Source organism: Ptychodera flava, chromosome 1 (assembly GCF_041260155.1).
Source record: "Ptychodera flava strain L36383 chromosome 1, AS_Pfla_20210202, whole genome shotgun sequence".
Classification (NCBI taxonomy): Eukaryota; Metazoa; Hemichordata; class Enteropneusta; family Ptychoderidae; genus Ptychodera; species Ptychodera flava.
The window spans coordinates 40,583,549-40,601,354 of NC_091928.1; positions in this window are offsets into that span (position 1 = coordinate 40,583,549).

Sequence of the window (17,806 nt, forward strand, 5' to 3'; positions counted from 1 at the left end):
ATCTCAACCCCATGAAAGTTCTTTAGGCCCTAGTTATTATTTTCTTTTACATCTGTTCAGAAGGCTAACAGTAGAAATGGTTCAACAAAAAGAATGTAGGCCTAACAACAACAACGACGACGATGATGACATTAGGGACCGTTCAGTTTTTACGGCGGGGGGGGGGCGGCAAAATCCAAAGGGGGGGGGGTCATCGCAATTTTGGAATCCGCGAAGGGGGGTCATCGCTTTTTCACTGATAGGAAAGGGGGGTCACCACATTTTCAAAATCATAATACCTACAATAAAGTTCACTTTATGCCATGGCCATGATCGACTCTCTTTACCGGTGGGCCGCTACAATAAATTGACTTTATGTATTATCCATGACCCTCTTAACGGGCAGACGCCTTTGGCGGCCCACTCCAATTAGGTTTACTTCGTGCAACGGCCATGATCGACCCTCTTTACCGGTGGGCCACCTTCAGCGGCCCACTACAATATAAATTGACTTTACGTAATAGCCCATGACCCTCTTAATTGGCGGACGCCTTTGGTGGCCCACTCCAATTAGGTTTACTTCATGCAATGGCCATGATCGACCCTTTTTACCGGCGGGCCGTGGCGGCCCACTACAATGAATTGACTTTATGTAATAGCCCATGACCATCTTAACGGCCGGACGCCTTCAGGGGCCCTGTCCAGTAAAGTTTACTTTATGCAATGGCCATGATCGACCCTCTTTACCGGCGTGCCACCTTTCGTGGCCCACTAGAATAAAGTTTACTTTACGTAATGGCCCATGAGGCATGACCCTCTTAACCAGAGGGCTACCTTTGGCGAACCACTCCAATAAAGTTTTCTTTATACAATGTCCATGGACATAAGTTGTCTACGGAAATGTAGTTAAAAATTGCCTTACAGTCGTCCTAACTAACAGGCGTTTGCATGGATGTGGCTGAGAAGTTTGTGCACTGGCATCCCTGCTACACAAATAAAGTGCGCCGCGTACCGGAGTTCAAATCCAAACTGTGCGGGTAAATTTGACATATGGGTTTTGGTTATTTTTCAGCCGGGGGGGGGGGGGGGTCATCAAATTTTTTCGTCTGACAAAGAGGGGGGGGGAGGTCATCTTCTTTTCACGAAAAATGCAGGGGGGTCTATATTTTTTTGAACACCGGCAACAAGATTTTGCCCCCCCCCCCGCCGTAAAAACTGAACGGTCCCTTAAGGGGGGGGGGCATGCGCCTCGAAAGTGAAAGACTTAAACTTTTACTCAAACTTTCCTCAAGGGATCTTTCAATCATTCTCTTTCAAACTCAAGAATAAAAATCTGGGGTCACCTTGCAAATTTTGGTACTAGAGAAACAAAAACCCCAAGATTTACCTATATTCAAAATTCAAAATGGCCGCCATTTCTGTGTTAACTCTATGGAGTACAAAAAATCCGAATTTCGAAAAACTAAGCCGCTGAAAAGTTTTCTTATACCAAGAGCTTTAAAATGAACCCACATAAGTGGTATATCAGAAAAAAATTGTAAAAGTTTGAGAGTCCGAATATCTGTCCCCGAGGCGCGTTCTACCGTTAGCACCCAGATTAGGCCTAGCCTACTCTATTCCCTGTGGTTAACCGTATCATCTGCTGTCCGAATGTTTGTGCCTGCCAGTCACGAGTCAATAACGTCCAGGTCACCAAAAGTTATCGCGGGTTACTCGGTGTAACAATTTCTAATACCTGCTATCGATATTTTGATGAAGACATCATAATTTACCAACCTGGTTTACTTTATCACTGACCTGGCATATTAATACAATCCCAAGCCAGTGGTCATTCAGTTCAGCCGACTGTAAATTATTGCACAAAGGTAGAGACATAAATTGGCTTGATAGTTCAACCACATGTTATTCCAGATTTGTTTATTTTGGGACACCTTCCATATGTTACATTGACTTTGAAACTATATCCTATGAATGCCGCATCAAAGAAGCGTTACTACTTTCGCCGACAAAGGTAAGATAAAAACACGAAACACGCAACTATATTCCGAGACTGAGGGCTGATATGCTGCGGCTGCTCGGAAGGTTGTAGCTGTCAGTCATATATGTTAACCAATAATCAGCAACAACCTTTCGCAAAATAGTCGAATTCCTTGTTGTAGTGCATTGCTCTTATATCAGGTTAACATGTAGCGAGTCTCAGATGGCAGTGAATTTCGGGCAAGACGCATAATGAACATGTCATAAAATTATCACGTGAAAGTATCGTGGTCGTTCATATTATGTAGTAAGCTTAGTTGGAATACGTTTCTAAAGTAATAGTATTGGGGAAAATTTCATCGTGCTTAATTGACTCCAAACATGTGGTCTATCAATCTTCAAAATAAACCTAACCATACGATATTGTCGACATCCAAAAGAAATCTTAATTATTCATCATTATTTTGACTGTAAAAGTCGTCCGTGATTTTACGTCAGTATTGAGTAAATGTGGAGCTGAAAAGTATCGACAAGTCTGAGAGGTATGAGTTGCCTCCGTAATAGTTTTGAGAAGCCTTTAGTAGTGCGAAGTTAATTAAGGGTTCATTTGTATGAACTTGTAATTAGTGATATAACTCCAAAGTACAGCATTAAATTTGATGAAACATGCTGAGATGATGATCTGATATACTATCTAATTGTGCCATGAAGCATTGAGCAGTGTCAAGTTCATAAACAGCTCATTTACATATTAAATGAAGTTTTGTAATTAGAGATTTAACTCTGAGAGTACTGTGCGAAAGTTGATGAAACCTGCTACATATAAATGATCTGATAGATATCTGATTGTTCTGCGAAGCGTGCTACTGTGTAATGAACCTGTTGAAAACCACGTGATCACATTCAGTTCATATCTTGTTTTATTCTTGATTTGGTATGAGACAGAACGGTTGAAAGTTTCATTGAGGAAGTTGAGCAACGTTTTAAGTCTTTCACTTTCGAGACTTGACAATATTTTAAAGAGATATCGTGAAATAGAATATTTTCCAGATATAATATTAATAAAGAAATGTATTACTCTAATCCATTCCGATTATAAATATAAAGCAAGGTGGAACCCCTACCGTAAGCCTGCGCTATGCACAACTATAGTGTCTCGGTGTGTTCATAAATATTTTATTTTTTTAAGTGAGATTCCCCATCTACGGTGCAAAGGCGACTTTCGTTAAAATTTATCAATATGTGATACGAAACAACGTTGAATTTGACCAATGAATATAGACAAAGGCCAGCCTTCCAAGTGTTGATATATTGTGTGAGATTGGAAAGAAGAACAATCGTGACCTGACAATGTCTGCAGCGGCTTATCGTGGTGGCGTGACATTTTCGATCTATTGTACACAGTGAGGCCAAGAAAAATAAAATTTGTTTCTCATCCTAGATATATTGCAAAAATGATGCCCTTTTTTTCTCAATTTTTTTTTTTTATTCTCTATCAAACAAGAACGCGCGAAAAAACATGATGTGTACAGTTCTGAATGGAATGTGAGTGTCACTTATTTCGTTTAGAGTTCTCTTTTATACAGTACTGCATACTCTGTTATGCATTATCATCGCGTATTTTTGCGTTTGTTATTTTTTCAGAATATTTCCTCATGAGCAGAATAAAAGGTTGACGCGGTCGGTCTGAACTGACGCGCGCGAGGATGAGAAACAAACTTTCTTATTTTTTCCTTGGTCTAAAAGGGCGAAATATAATGTATTCCAACCTTTACATGATTTATCTTAATATTGACCAAGAAACCGTTAAATTAAACTATGTATAAAGCTTAGCTTCCAGCGACTGAATGTCTATCTATATGAACCGCAGGCCTCCATTTCCATCTCATGTCAATATTGAGTCCGCAAGTCAATAAGAGTTTTCAAATTGTCGCATTTTGGAGTAAAAGCAGGTTTCAGGCACTATTCCTTTACTAGGCAATCTAAAACTACGGTACTTCATACTCCCTCGGTAAAAGTACTGTATGATACTCATTTGGTCAAAAAAATCTATGAGCTAAATTTTACCGAATCACGGTTCTTTAGAATAGAATATCGCAATCAAACAGTTCTGTTTTTCCTGCATGACTATGCACCAGATTTTCGAAGTCATTTTGTACCGAAAATCGAGCTAAGATAAGAGGCCCCTAAGCAAACATAAAATCATTCTTGACTCAAACGTACACAGAGTTTTATAAGACTTCCAATCGCTAAACACGCAGCCATACCTAAAGATCAAATATCTATTTTCTATCGAATATCATGTACTTTCAGACAATTTAGGGGAAACTGTTACCTTTTTGAACAAGCTAAAATGGCTCTTACTAATAAGAAATTTGAAGTATACTTCTATGTCTAAAGAGGATCAAATTTTTCGACATATAAGATTAAAATTACCAATTGGGCGCTCATTAATGAGAGGCTTTCTTACTGAAAGTAGAACTTAAGTCAAATCCCATATAAGCCATCAATGTCTGTAAGCCATGGATTAGCGAAAAAGCTTTAATTATGCCACTTTTCGTGTGAAAATGGATAAAATGTATAAAGTGATCAAAATACGTCATATTTTTCCCCGTGGTGCACCATCGTGACATTAAAATCTTCCTGCACAAGCCTTAAGTCTCCGAAGACGGTGTCGAGTCGGAATAATGCAGGTTAAAAAATATTGAAGATGTAGTTCTTCTGTCATTGAAGTTCATCATATTTTGTGACTAAGTTTTCAAAGGAATACTAGTAATATGAGTACAGAACGTGGCAATGACACTGGGCTCCTATTTTGATTACGACAAATTGATATTTATCTGACATCTATCATTGTCAAAAAAATTAAACTCACTCCTGTCAAAGTTTTTATCGCAATATGGCCACGGAAGAAGTTTTGAGTACCTTCTCAGAGCAATGTCAAACTACGTGTATTGGAATTCGAATGGTTTTTTTTCACCACTATAAAACAAAACCCGCATGAAACGTATTAGGAAACCTGTCATAGGTAGATAACTTCTGGGAAAAAATCCCGATCAAAATTGATCAGCCTCCTCTGACTGAACATGTGACTGATAAGTGTTTTTTCCCCTATTTTCTTGTCCAATGAAACAGAACTGCACATAATTTATTTTGTTTTATCGTTTTCGCAGCTTCACATTTAAAGCAATTTAAGAATCACACCGAATCGTAGGCAGATAACCTTTCAATGTCTTGTATAGGAGGGTTCCTTGAGCCCTCAGTAATTGCTCCGAACTGCAAAAATTTTGACCATTGCTTACTGGCATCAACGGTGTTTGCTTGTACATTTCATATTAAACACACAGATGATATGAAAACCTACGTTACAAGTAAATGAACCTTGAATTTCTGTAAACAGTTTCAAAGTGTACTCCTCGGGTGAGTATTAAAAATGTATAAGTTTGTCTTGCATCTGACATTGATACTCGTTCAGAGTGCGGTCTTAAATCTTTGGTAATATTTTAATATTTTCCAGCATACACGTACTCACTGCATGTTGACGATACTGTTACAAGAGTGCACCGAATCCCCTGTTTAGAACTGTACACGAGTTCAAATTCAAATTTAACATTCCAGGAGACAACATGAATTTTATCGACTTCGTAGCTTGTGTTTGTAAGATTCCGTATCTGTGTATACCGGTACTTGCTCAGCACAACAATATACTGCGAAGAAACGGTCACAGTAAAGGAATAAACTGTGAAGCCAAGGTTGCAAGTCGTAGATGAAGCTAAGCCTAAAGCACAGCACAACAAGATTACAGTTTACCCCATATCATGCATCAATACACTTGAGGGCATGATTGTCGTAGTTCGTTTCAACTATTGCTAGTTGTAAAATGCTGAGAGTCACAGGTTCTGGTCCAAGACTGCTATTTAAATGGCTCAAGTTGGTGATGTATACATTTTATGAAGATAATTTGTCATTGCAACACGCTGTAGCAAGCATACTATGAAATACGAGTTATCTCTAAAAAAACTATTAACAACGTCAACGGTAAAGACTTCATTCTTATAATCAGCAGGTTACGTCATTCTCAGAAATAATTTGTTGTTATTCAAGATAGAAACAACGCGTGTTTATTGATTGACTTTGATTGGTCTTATATTTCATTGTCAATACTCAATTTTGAATGAAACTTGGTCGTTTCTCGAAGGCAGTGTATATATCCTGAAGCTGTGTTAGTCTGTGTACATTTTCAGAAAACACCGAAGGTACCCTGTTCTATGAAAATCATCCATGTATTTTGTACTGATCGCAATTTCTTTCACTTTTCTAGAGAGAATTTTGACGTTACCTTTCCTGATTACTCGAGGTTGTTTTAAAAAGTTGAAGGCTTAGTTACAGAAAAATAATGTACGTAATAGAATGGCCATGATTAATCCATAATAACCCGTAGCTATTTAGGAAATGCACTTTAATTTGTTTAACACTTCAATGTCAATTAACACTAGACGCTGCCTCCAAAATTCCATGCAATATCTTGGAAGAGCACAGTTTGAGTCAAACTTTCAGATACTTAACAGACAGCGAGTTTTACGCCCGAGCCATTAGAAACAGTCCTTCAACGAAGCCTGCCTTATTGTTATGTAAAGAATGAATCGAAGGAAATTAGCTGGCGTGTTTTCTCTCCTGCTCATACTGAATGAAAGTTTGTTCTTTCGTTCACCACTTTGCGGTGCATTACTTTACAACGCCCATCGCAATAATGTGGTAAGTTTGAATACCATGTTTATAATTGTGTTGTGTTGATGGCTTTCGAAATTTGTCTTCTCTTTCTTATGGTATCACGGGATTCTCATTTTACAGGTAAATAGTCTTTTGTTTCTTGAAATAATATTAATGGACACGAACAGCAATGATAAAATCAAACGATGGGGACCGAGAGGATGAAAGCCGAAATACTAGTGCTTTTTTGTGTTGTAACATCAACTGTTGTTTGGCAGATACCTCAATCACTCGCCCCACAACGCTCTGTGTTCGACTTTTCGAAAGTGTTTCTCTAATTTATATTGTTGATGATATCCTCACTTTATAAAGTCTTCTGAAACTTTGTGCCATCAGTACTTTTATCGTAGAGTGTACGAAAATCTGTCATAACTCAAAATTTTAAGATCGAGTACGTGTTAAGGTGTATGTAGCGTAGAAGAACAAGTCATCGTCGATGACACAGTCCCCACTTGTTGATGGGTACTTTGATTTTAAGTACTTGGCGAGGACAGAGTCTTGTTCATTAATTTGGTCTGTGATTAAGAATGAGTTCCTTGGTGGTGAAAACGTAAAACCAATATGGGCTGCCACCCTAATTACAACATGTCATTGAATGAGTCAATAAGTAATTAATCGACAGGAAGTTGACAAACATTTATGCATTTTATTATAACCATAACAGATTTTCACCTGTACCACATTTCATAAACGATACCGCTAAGTGTCTATGAATTGCATTACAGCACTGTGCGATCAAATTTTGTGCTTAATTTTCATCAAATTTGCTGTAGCATTTCTGGACATATTACTCTGATTAGGAAAGTTCATTAAATATCTAAATTAACATGACTGCTAAGTGTCTTTATGAATGTTAAAGCAATGTGAGCTCAACATCTGTACCAAGTTCATGAATTTGGATGAACCGTTTCTTGACATATCAGCCTAATTACGAAAATTCATTAGTACAACTACATATCTTTGCATGCCATAGCATAATACTACTGGATGCAGCATTTCTAGCATATCACAGTAATTATGAAAGTTCATCAAATATGCAAATAACTAATCAATTGACATGATACTGCTTAATGTCTTCGGACAGTAGTGCATTACTGATCAACATCTAAACCAAGTTTCATCAAATTTGATGCCGTATTTCTGGACATACCTCACTAGTTAGGAAAGTTCATTACATATGCAAATCAGTAACCAATTCGAATGACATCGAAATGTCTTCATTCAAATGTTAAAGCAATGTGAACTCAACATCTGTACCAAGGTTTATGAAATTTGATGAACCATTTCTTGAAATATCAGCCTAATTACGAAAATTCATTGAATATGCAAATCAGCAGTTAATGTATGCACGCCATTACAAGACTGAAAGATAAATATCTTGCCACTGTTCATCAAATTTGATGCAGCATTGGTATCAGACTCATTACTTCATGGTACACAGCTACTATAGTATTGTCCAAAACAATAGAAAAGCATACCAAAGAAAACGCCAACCTATGTCATATGTACACAACACAATTTTGCTTACATGGGATTACGACAGGACAAAAGATATATGTTCTATGAAGCATTAACATCGCTCAATCATTTTGCCATTTTATACGTTAGGTCTTTTCAAATGTCGTTTTGCAAAACAAACCTCAACTCCTATTTACACTTGGGAACGTTCCGAACAGGTAACGACACACTAACATCGGCCTTCCGCTTGTATCATCCATCAACTTTACTCGTTTTCTCAAAATGCTCATTGCAACCGCTTTGAGTTTCAATTTATAGATAACTTAAAGTGTTCTCAGAACACGATTGGAACTAATTTGGGAAAATTGGATGAGAGTAATTATTGGGAAAATGTAACGAAATCGAAATTTTTACAGCTGAAATTTTACAAATGACAGAATAGTGTAAAATTTGAAATATTGTTCTCTTCGGACAAAACTACGAAAACACAACGAGTATTGCATACCTCTTTCATCGGATTCATTTTTATGAAAATAAGTTCATTTTTGTGTAAATGTACTGAAGAAACGAAACACAATGCTTAAAATGTCTCTAATTGACGAATTTTGAGTCAGGGCACTTTTGAAATGCCCCTGACTTTTTCATGAATTTAAGGCTTCATAAACATTAAATTGAGTCAGGGCACATTTTAAAGACCCTGACTGACTTAACTGTAAATCGATCGAAAAGCTTCATTTTGGTCGAGGAAAAATGACAAACTGAGATTATTACTAGTGTTTCAGTAATGAAGAAACTACAGACAAACTCTCATATTTTTCATTCAAATGTGAATATTGTTCATATGTTTGAACATATTGCATTAGATACTATCATGCACTGATTCTTACTCATAAGATTTCAACAGCATCGTAAATTTTGTATAAAATTTTAAAGATGGTAAGCAAATATGATGTAAAATTAGAGAAATTTCTAAAATTCTTGAGAATTCTGCCGATCCAATTATCCCAATTAGTTCCAATCGTGTTCTCAATTAGACTTGTTGATGTTGTGACAAAATTATTGTTTAATGTTCAGTCAATTTTACATTGTTTGTAAAAATCGACCCTAGAAAATTTGCTTTTCAATTTGCTTCGACAATTCTTGATTTGTAAGGACCATGGATATACTGAGTAAGAAACTAATCAAGTTATTAATGATTTCATGGTCACAGGTCCTGGCAACATTTATTGAGTTTGTTTTTAGAACTGGTGTCAGTCCAACTACAGTAGCAGGTACTAGGTGGTAATGAAACTTGGTCTTGAGAGTAGTGTTGAGCGGATGAATAAACAAGACTCTGTTCCAAAATAGAGTTTATTTCTAAAACTTCGACGTTTCGATTCCACACAGGGAATCTTCATCAGGAATCTAAAAAACAACAAAATTACAGTAAATATGGGACTAGTAAAAACGAAAAAGAGCAACACTGGCGTAAAAACATTAAAAACTATTCGAAAAACTGAGTTGTTGGTTTATAAAAGGAACTATAGCTAAAAATCAATCTATACAGACGAGAAGAAAAAAGTTTTGAACTTACAAACAGAAGACGAGTGAACACTCAGTCTAAAAGTAGCGATGTTGACCGGCCGGATCGTACAAAGCCAATGGCGCGAAATACAATGAATGGAGGGCTCCCCAGAACAAACAACTTACAGACATGAGGAAAGGACTCCCTAGCTGTAGATGAAGCGGATTTGAAAACCTATAGGAACTGTACTTTATTCACCAGTCCTTTTTATTGATGCCGTTGGGTGACAGAGTACCAAGCTTATGAATGAAATGAAGTTCAAGCTGCTTTCTTATTTTATCTGCTTTTGAATACACTTTACCAAGACCAGAGAAACGAAAATTATTGATGTTGTGCCCGGTTCATGAAATGGTGGGCTACTAGAGTATGTTAATGAGTTCTGATACTGTATAAATGTACATTAATTCTGATACGGAGTTCACGTTTCGTTTCGCCTATGTATAATTTGTTACACTTATCACAGATAATTACGTAGATGATATTGCGTGTATTACATGTTACATGTTCGACAAGAGATGGAGATTTTCCAGTGAGTTGGTTGGTTATGGACTTTTGTTTTGTTTTCGGCATTTGTTGCAGGGTGTACAAGTACCTGGTTCAGTGTCATTCTGTGTAGATGTTTTAGTCCAGGCTTTTACCAGCATCTTGGTGGTTGTCAGTATGCTACAACAGGTGGTTTGTCAAATGTAACTTTTGTTTCTTGATTTGATTGAAGGATAGGCCAGTGTTTGTTGATTATGGAGGAGATGCTGGGTAGTGACGGGTGGTACGTCAGCACAAATGGAATCCTCGTAGGCTGATCAGTGTGTTTATTTTTTGTGTAGTTAATGAGTTTTTCCCGGGAATGATTTCTTGCTTTGTTGATTGCAGTGACGATCGATGATTGCTTGTAGTTTCTATCCGTAAGATGTCTATGTAGGTTCTCAACTTCTTTATTGTATAGATCAGTGGATGAGCATATACGTCTGTAGCGAAGGGCTTGACCTTGGGGGATTGATTTAAAAATGTGACGAGGGTGACACGATGACGGCAAGAGGTAAGAGTGTTTGTCCGTTGGCTTGCTGTAAACCGTAGTGTGTATTTTATTATCCCTCATCATCATCTTAGTGTCCAAGAAGGAGATTTCGGTGTCGCTGTATTCAATGGTGAATTTGAGTGATGGATGGATTGAATTACAATATTCGTGGAATTGAAGGAGTTCTTGTAGAGTTTTTAACCATATGAACCGTATGTCGTCGATGAATCGTCTCCATTGCATGGGTTTAGTGGGACAATTAGCGAGTATTTGTTTTTCAAGTTTACCCATCGTTATGTTCGCATAGGATGGAGCGACTTTACTTCCCATTGCTGTGCCTTGTACTTGTAAAAAATATTTGCCATCAAACTGAAAGTAATTTCTGGTGAGGATAAATTCTAACATTTCTGTGATAAGCTGTTGGTTGGACGGTGATACATTGTTGTCAGCAAGTGCTTCGCGTACGGCTTGAATTCCATAATCATGGGGAATGTTGGTATACAAGGATATTACATCCATTGTGACAAGGATGGAATTATCTGGCACAATGATGTCATGGCTGTCTATTAGATGGTGGGTAGTGTCTTTTAAATATGACGGCAAAGATTGGACAATAGGTTGAAGAACGTGGTCGACATATGCTGCTAGTGGTGATGTCAGGGCTTGGCATTGCGGAATTATCGGACGGAGTGGTGTGTTCTCTTTATGAATTTTTGGAAGGCCATTGGAATGAGTTTGGAGGCAATGTCACGAGAGATCCACTTGTTCTTTTACCATTTTCTTACCTTATTTTCAAGTTCGCCGATGTATAGATCAGTGGGGTCGTGGTCGAGCTGTTTGTAAAATGACTGGTTTTGTAGATGATCATTGCATTTATCGATGTACCATGAAGTGTCCATAACTACTATCCCACCTCCTTTATCTGCAGCTTTAATTGTCAGATCTTCTCTATTAGTGAGTTGTTGAAGAGCAATTCTTTCGTCTTTGCTGATGTTGTCATATGTCTTTTTCCAATTTTGGCTGTTCAGAACTTCATCTTCAACTGCATTGAGGAAAGCTTCCAGTGTTTGGTTTTCATTCGGAGGTGGATTGTAATAAGACTTTTCCCTTTTAAAAGGACCAGGCGAGAGATGTGATGTTGTTTGATTATTTTCTTTGTCTCTGTACATATATCGAAGTCGGCATTTTCTTTTGAATTCTCGGACGTCATTTATTAGTTCTTTAGTGTTGACTTTTTCATGTTTTTACGCCATTGTTGCTCTTTTTCGTTTTTACTAGTCCCATATTTACTGTAATTTTGTTGTTTTTTAGATTCCTGATGAAGATTCCCTGTGTGGAATCGAAACGTCGAAGTTTTAGAAATAAACTCTATTTTGGAACAGAGTCTTGTTTATTTATCCGCTCAACATTTATTACTGAACACTTTACAGGCTTGTCCGAAATGTTACAGTAGTGAAATTGCGAATATTTGGAGTCACTATATGTTGCAAATAGCTAGGATAGGATTTTATATGTTTAAATAATACCTCTTGGTTTTAAACTGTATCATATCTACGTTGCAGTTCGAAATAAATAAAATAAATAAATAAACAAATTAATTAATTAATAAATAAAAATCGGCGATATTTGAGCAAAAGTGAGAAATAAGGACCGGCAAATTTACAATTTACAACTTGGATTAGAACTTCCAGAAGAACCTGGAAATCAAATACAAGGGCTATTTGAAAGGTACTTTTGAGAAGCTATTTTTGTAAATTTCGCGATGAAAATATTAGCCTATAAATTACATATTCAAATTTCACAATTATTTTATCTCCAAACGATCTGATTCTGTTCACTATGAACATATACACAATTACTGGTTTCTGATATTCTGATTTGAGGAAACTTGTCTCGATGTATCTTGAACATTATTAGGACATCTATTTTCAGTAGGATTTATAAAGAAACATGTGATTTCGGAAGTTTTTGGTCAGTGACCAGTCAATGGTTCTTGTTCCCCTGGCCATATGGAAAGTTTTCCTACTTCTCGGGTTCGAAAGACCCTAAAAGTGCAAAAAAGGCACGTGTCATGACAATGGAAACATACTCAATGACTATATCTGTGGCTTCCATGTATCAAAATTAAGTGTAATCGGGCGATGAGGCAACGTCTTTTGCAATTGCATAATTCAATTCCATGCTAATGCGAACCACTCTGAACATCACTGATTTAATTGTATAAATCTCAAGTTATTCACTACATTCCCACATTATGTAGAAAGTCTTCGCCAGCTAAGATTAAAATCACCAAATTGATAGGATGTCATGTCAATAAAGTGAAGTAAGTAATCCCTCAGCACATTCATGCCAAAAGGAGAAGCTGTTAGTAGAATCATAGACAGTAGAGGGGAAGACTTTATTTTAAATTGAAAAGGGGAAACATTGCCTCAAAATGTGTAAAAATTGTATTATAACGTCAGCAATTAAGTACCATATTTCTAATCACCAAAAACCATAAATTATCAGTCAATTGGTTTCAGAGCAAAATATATGTCGCTGTAAACAGAAAATATTTCTCCTGAAATAGACGATGCGTAGTACCCTATCATTTCGTCAAAACAATCTATACTGTAAAAATGTGGAATGCATGTGTCAAGTACTCTGTCATCAATTTTAATAATATGAGATATATCAGAAATAATAATAATATAATTATTAGTTGAACTGATTTGAATGGAGTCGTTCTACATAACCTAATGTGTACAGCCATATCACATCAAATTCTTCCTACAAGTTCAGCATTTCAACTCTTGACAATGACTTGTTTTCAGCCACAGGATTCGTGCAAAGCCGATGCATGTGCGAGTTCGCCATGTTCCGCACCAGCTGTTTGTGAGCCATCATGCAGTTCCAGTGGTTACATTTGTCTTTGCAACACTGATGTTTTTACAGGAAAGCATTGTGATACGCTTGCACTTCATGTAGGTGAGTGACGAATTGGTTTAAATTACCCACTCAAACAAAGATAAAATGCAACATGCGTTCATGTGAGATATTTCTGACATATGAAGACGTAGCATTTCCGACAAAGGAGCTTTAAATTTCCTAAACACATCAGACTCTGTCTTGAAGACAAATTATCTGACTAAAGAGTTAACAAAACTGACTATGTTAAGTGACATGCACAAAGGTATGTACCATAGCCTATATTTCGAGAAGCATCTGCAATTTATAGCGTAACAAACAAACAAACAAACAATAATACAGCGCAACCATGATGTCCAGCAGAACAAGAAAGTACAACTTTAAGAGTAACAAGTATCAATAAATCAACACAACTTTTCATCTAAGGAAAGTGGAACACTGAGTGTTATTATGATCGCAATGGCAGCGATTATCGTGGGATTGTAAGGAGGACAGTTGTGGGAGATGAATGCCAGAACTGGCTTGAACAGACACCAAACAAACATACCACGACACCAAGGAATTACCGCGGTGGAGGATTAGGCGATCACAACTTCTGTCGAAATCCAAACAACGACAACACGACTTGGTGTTATAGAAACAATGGCACTGGAACTGAATACTGTGACATTGGTCAGCCCGGTGAACATTGTTCTCAAGGTAAGACAGATGTTACTTGGTGGATCTGATCACGACTTACTGAAAGTTGCAAAACTCCCGAAAGTTTTTTTCTCCATTACTTCAAAGTGAACAGGCGATATGTGGGAAGTTAATGACTTTTCCTTCGAAACACAGCCATCGGAGACTGGTCTCATGGTGACAACATCAGTATTACTTGGTGGCAAGCTTTCCCCATTACCGGTTTTCTTAGGAAAGTATATACACAGTCTCCCAAGCCGCACGTCATGGTCATTGAAAGTACATGTACTCTTTCACACCCCAGTGCCAGGCATGTCTACATGAGTGTTACCTTTCTGCCATGGCTCATATCAATCATTTGAGTGCCGATAAGAAGGCCAGTGAACAACTTTATTCGTTAATACGGTGCATAATTTAAAACAGTTGTCGATTGTGCCATGGGAACTAGTTAACTGTCTATCACATTCACATTCTACTCCATGTAAAATTGCAGTCTTTTAGGAAGGAGATGAAAAATGAGACAGCAACTGACAAAGTGCAGATTTCTAATCCTTGTAAAATTGGAAGGAGATGAAAAAAGAGACAGCAACTGACAAATTGCAGATTTTGTCACAAGTAACACTAAAAATCCCGACTCGTTAAAAGATGCTCCCTTTGTCTAGCACATTTTTTGCGAAAGTTGAAATATTGGTTTGATCCTGAAAAGATTTCCCCCCAAAAAGAGTTGTTGATTTTAACTTCCTTGCGTCTACTTAACCGGATAAGAGTCTGTCGTATGGATTGACATGTAGATTCTCATCGATCGAACACATTATTGTGTTATGTTCTTGCATTGTTTTGAAAGCTTCATGCTTTCACTGTATGGTCTGACTGCACGAGTGTATGATGTATGAGCTACGCGAACTTTTGCGAGTTTTTCTGTGCGTGTGACAGTTGTGTGTATCTTCACTGTGACAAGAAAACAATTATTCATATTATGAGCAATGATTAAACGGACAAAACATTTATAAAGCAGGATTGAATTGACAATTACATCATTTAGCCGCACGCTTTTCATATCGTGCACACTACGCATACGTGTTCCCGGACTATTTCCCCCCTTAATATGTTGGAGCTGACATCTTTGTAGCAACTTGTCATGACAAATTTAATCATCCGCACTGCCATTACCTTTGACCCCATTCAAAAATATAACTGTATTGTACTTTTTTCTTACATTTTCACAGAAAGCATCGCCAACATTTCGTATTTGGGATGTTTCAATCTGCTCCGGTGGTATAGCACGGGAAAGCGTAGAGCGTGGGAAACTATTGTAGATGATTCAACTTTGACCCCAGCAAGGTGCGTCAAATTTTGTTCCCAGTACGGAATTATCTTTGCCCTTTTAACTGGGGGTGTCAAAGTGAAATGTTACTGTCATTTTATGTACGCAAGAGACGACAAAGTGGACGAATCATTCTGCAACACCCCCTGTCCGGGTAACAAGTATTTCAAGTGTGGTGGACCGGAAGCAGCATCAGTGTACTACACTGGAATACGTAAGTAATTTCACTTGAAATATAGACAATGTAATATTCATAGGGTCTGCAAGATCAGCTTTCGGCGAATCAGTACATTTTTACGAGTCTACAGGGTAGAAATGACAATAAACTTAATAAAGCCATAATATGACAAGTCATTTTCCATTGTGACCTTGCTTTAATAGTATCTTAGACCCCGACGCAGGCATGTTTACACGTGGTTTTGGTACAGTGAGCGACATATAGCGTGAGTGGAAGTGGAAGCGACGCAGACGACAAAAAGTGACGACGCTGATTTAGCAGAGCGCCAGCCGAATGCTGCAATATGGCAATTCTTAAAAAACAACAACAACAGTATCAAAACGGTCACACCACTCCCGCATGTACATCCAAAATACGTCATCATTTTACAAGACCTTCAGCCGATTATTTCTGCTACCACAAGGCTCTCTGTCGACGCATTAAGCTTTTGTGCTAGTTGAGGGGTCTTTTTTACAGTGCTACACAGTGTTTTACCACTTCTGGCAGAACAACGCATTGGCTTGTTTACAGGCTTATATAATAAAATACTATTTCAAATGTGTAATAACGCCATACTCGATATCTAAAGTGATATAAACCATCTTTAAACATTACAAGCATATCCAAGCTATGAAGATTGCACCTTTGGTAATGAAATTGGCGCGAAGTATGGGAACCAATGCTTTTGGTTGTCTCAAGGTGTAATGGACTGGATAAGGAGTGAACAGGATTGTGTAATGAGAGGAGGACAGCTTGCTGTGATAGACACCAAAAATAAACTCGTATGTATGATATTAATTCTAATAAACGTTTTCTCAATCTTTAGCGTACGTCCGACACGAAGTTGTATTCTGCAAGCTATTATATATACTAACTATTCCATACTTAAACATTTTATGTAAATTGAAAACGACTTTGAATGATGTTCTAAATGATAATACAGCTTTTTATTACCTAAAGCTACTGTGATGCTGTATCACATAAGATCTTCCAGGTTTTTCGAAAGGAAATAATCGGTTCACGACTCACTTATTCTTCTCGGTGGAAAACAGTGATTAACCCCTCTAATGGCCACTAACATTTATGCTTTCTTATTATCGATGCCAGGAATTCCTTGTATACTACATGTTCCAAACGGATGAAAACCGAAAATATGGTTTCTGGATAGGAGCATCTAATCATAACAAAATGGGGGAATTTCTCTTCACGGATGTTGACAACACAGTCTTAAATATAGCAACTGGTGTATTTTGGTTCAACCGGCCGAACGGCCATAAAAATCACTATCTTTGCGTATGTGAGTGTTACATTACACCTTCTGCCACTGAAAAATGCAATTTTCTAAAAAGAAAGGCTTGCACATTTGAATAAGTAAAATAATATTTTTTATTTACTTAAAGAGTTATTGCATCGACACCATTTATTTTATAACTAAGATATCGTTTAGTAATTTCCTTAGAAGCTTTATCGTTACCTTCTTTGGAAACTTGCTATTCCATTCGCAATGCTCGCCGTTACAGATATGCGCATGATGTTTGGATATAAACTGGACGATGGACCGTGTGAAACTTACAGAAATCGTGCTTGTTCCAAAGAAATCGGCATAAAAGGTCAGTAAATAGTCATCATGAAACATATTCACTACAACATGGTAGTTTGATAAGCTACTCAGCTTGCAGCGCAATGAAAGTTAGAGCACTAATGGAAGACCTTGAGATGAGTTGCTGAAATAATGTTGGACTTTGTATTTGCGCGAGCGTTTCATTGGAAATAAAGGGGATCGAACTATTTGAAATGAACTATAGACGTTGCTGACGCCTTTTCATCGAGGTAAGTTATTCAAAGTGCGTTATAAGTCTTTAAACCCCGATTTTGAATCCAGTGTTATCTGAATAAATTTCAAAATCTCCTATCAAT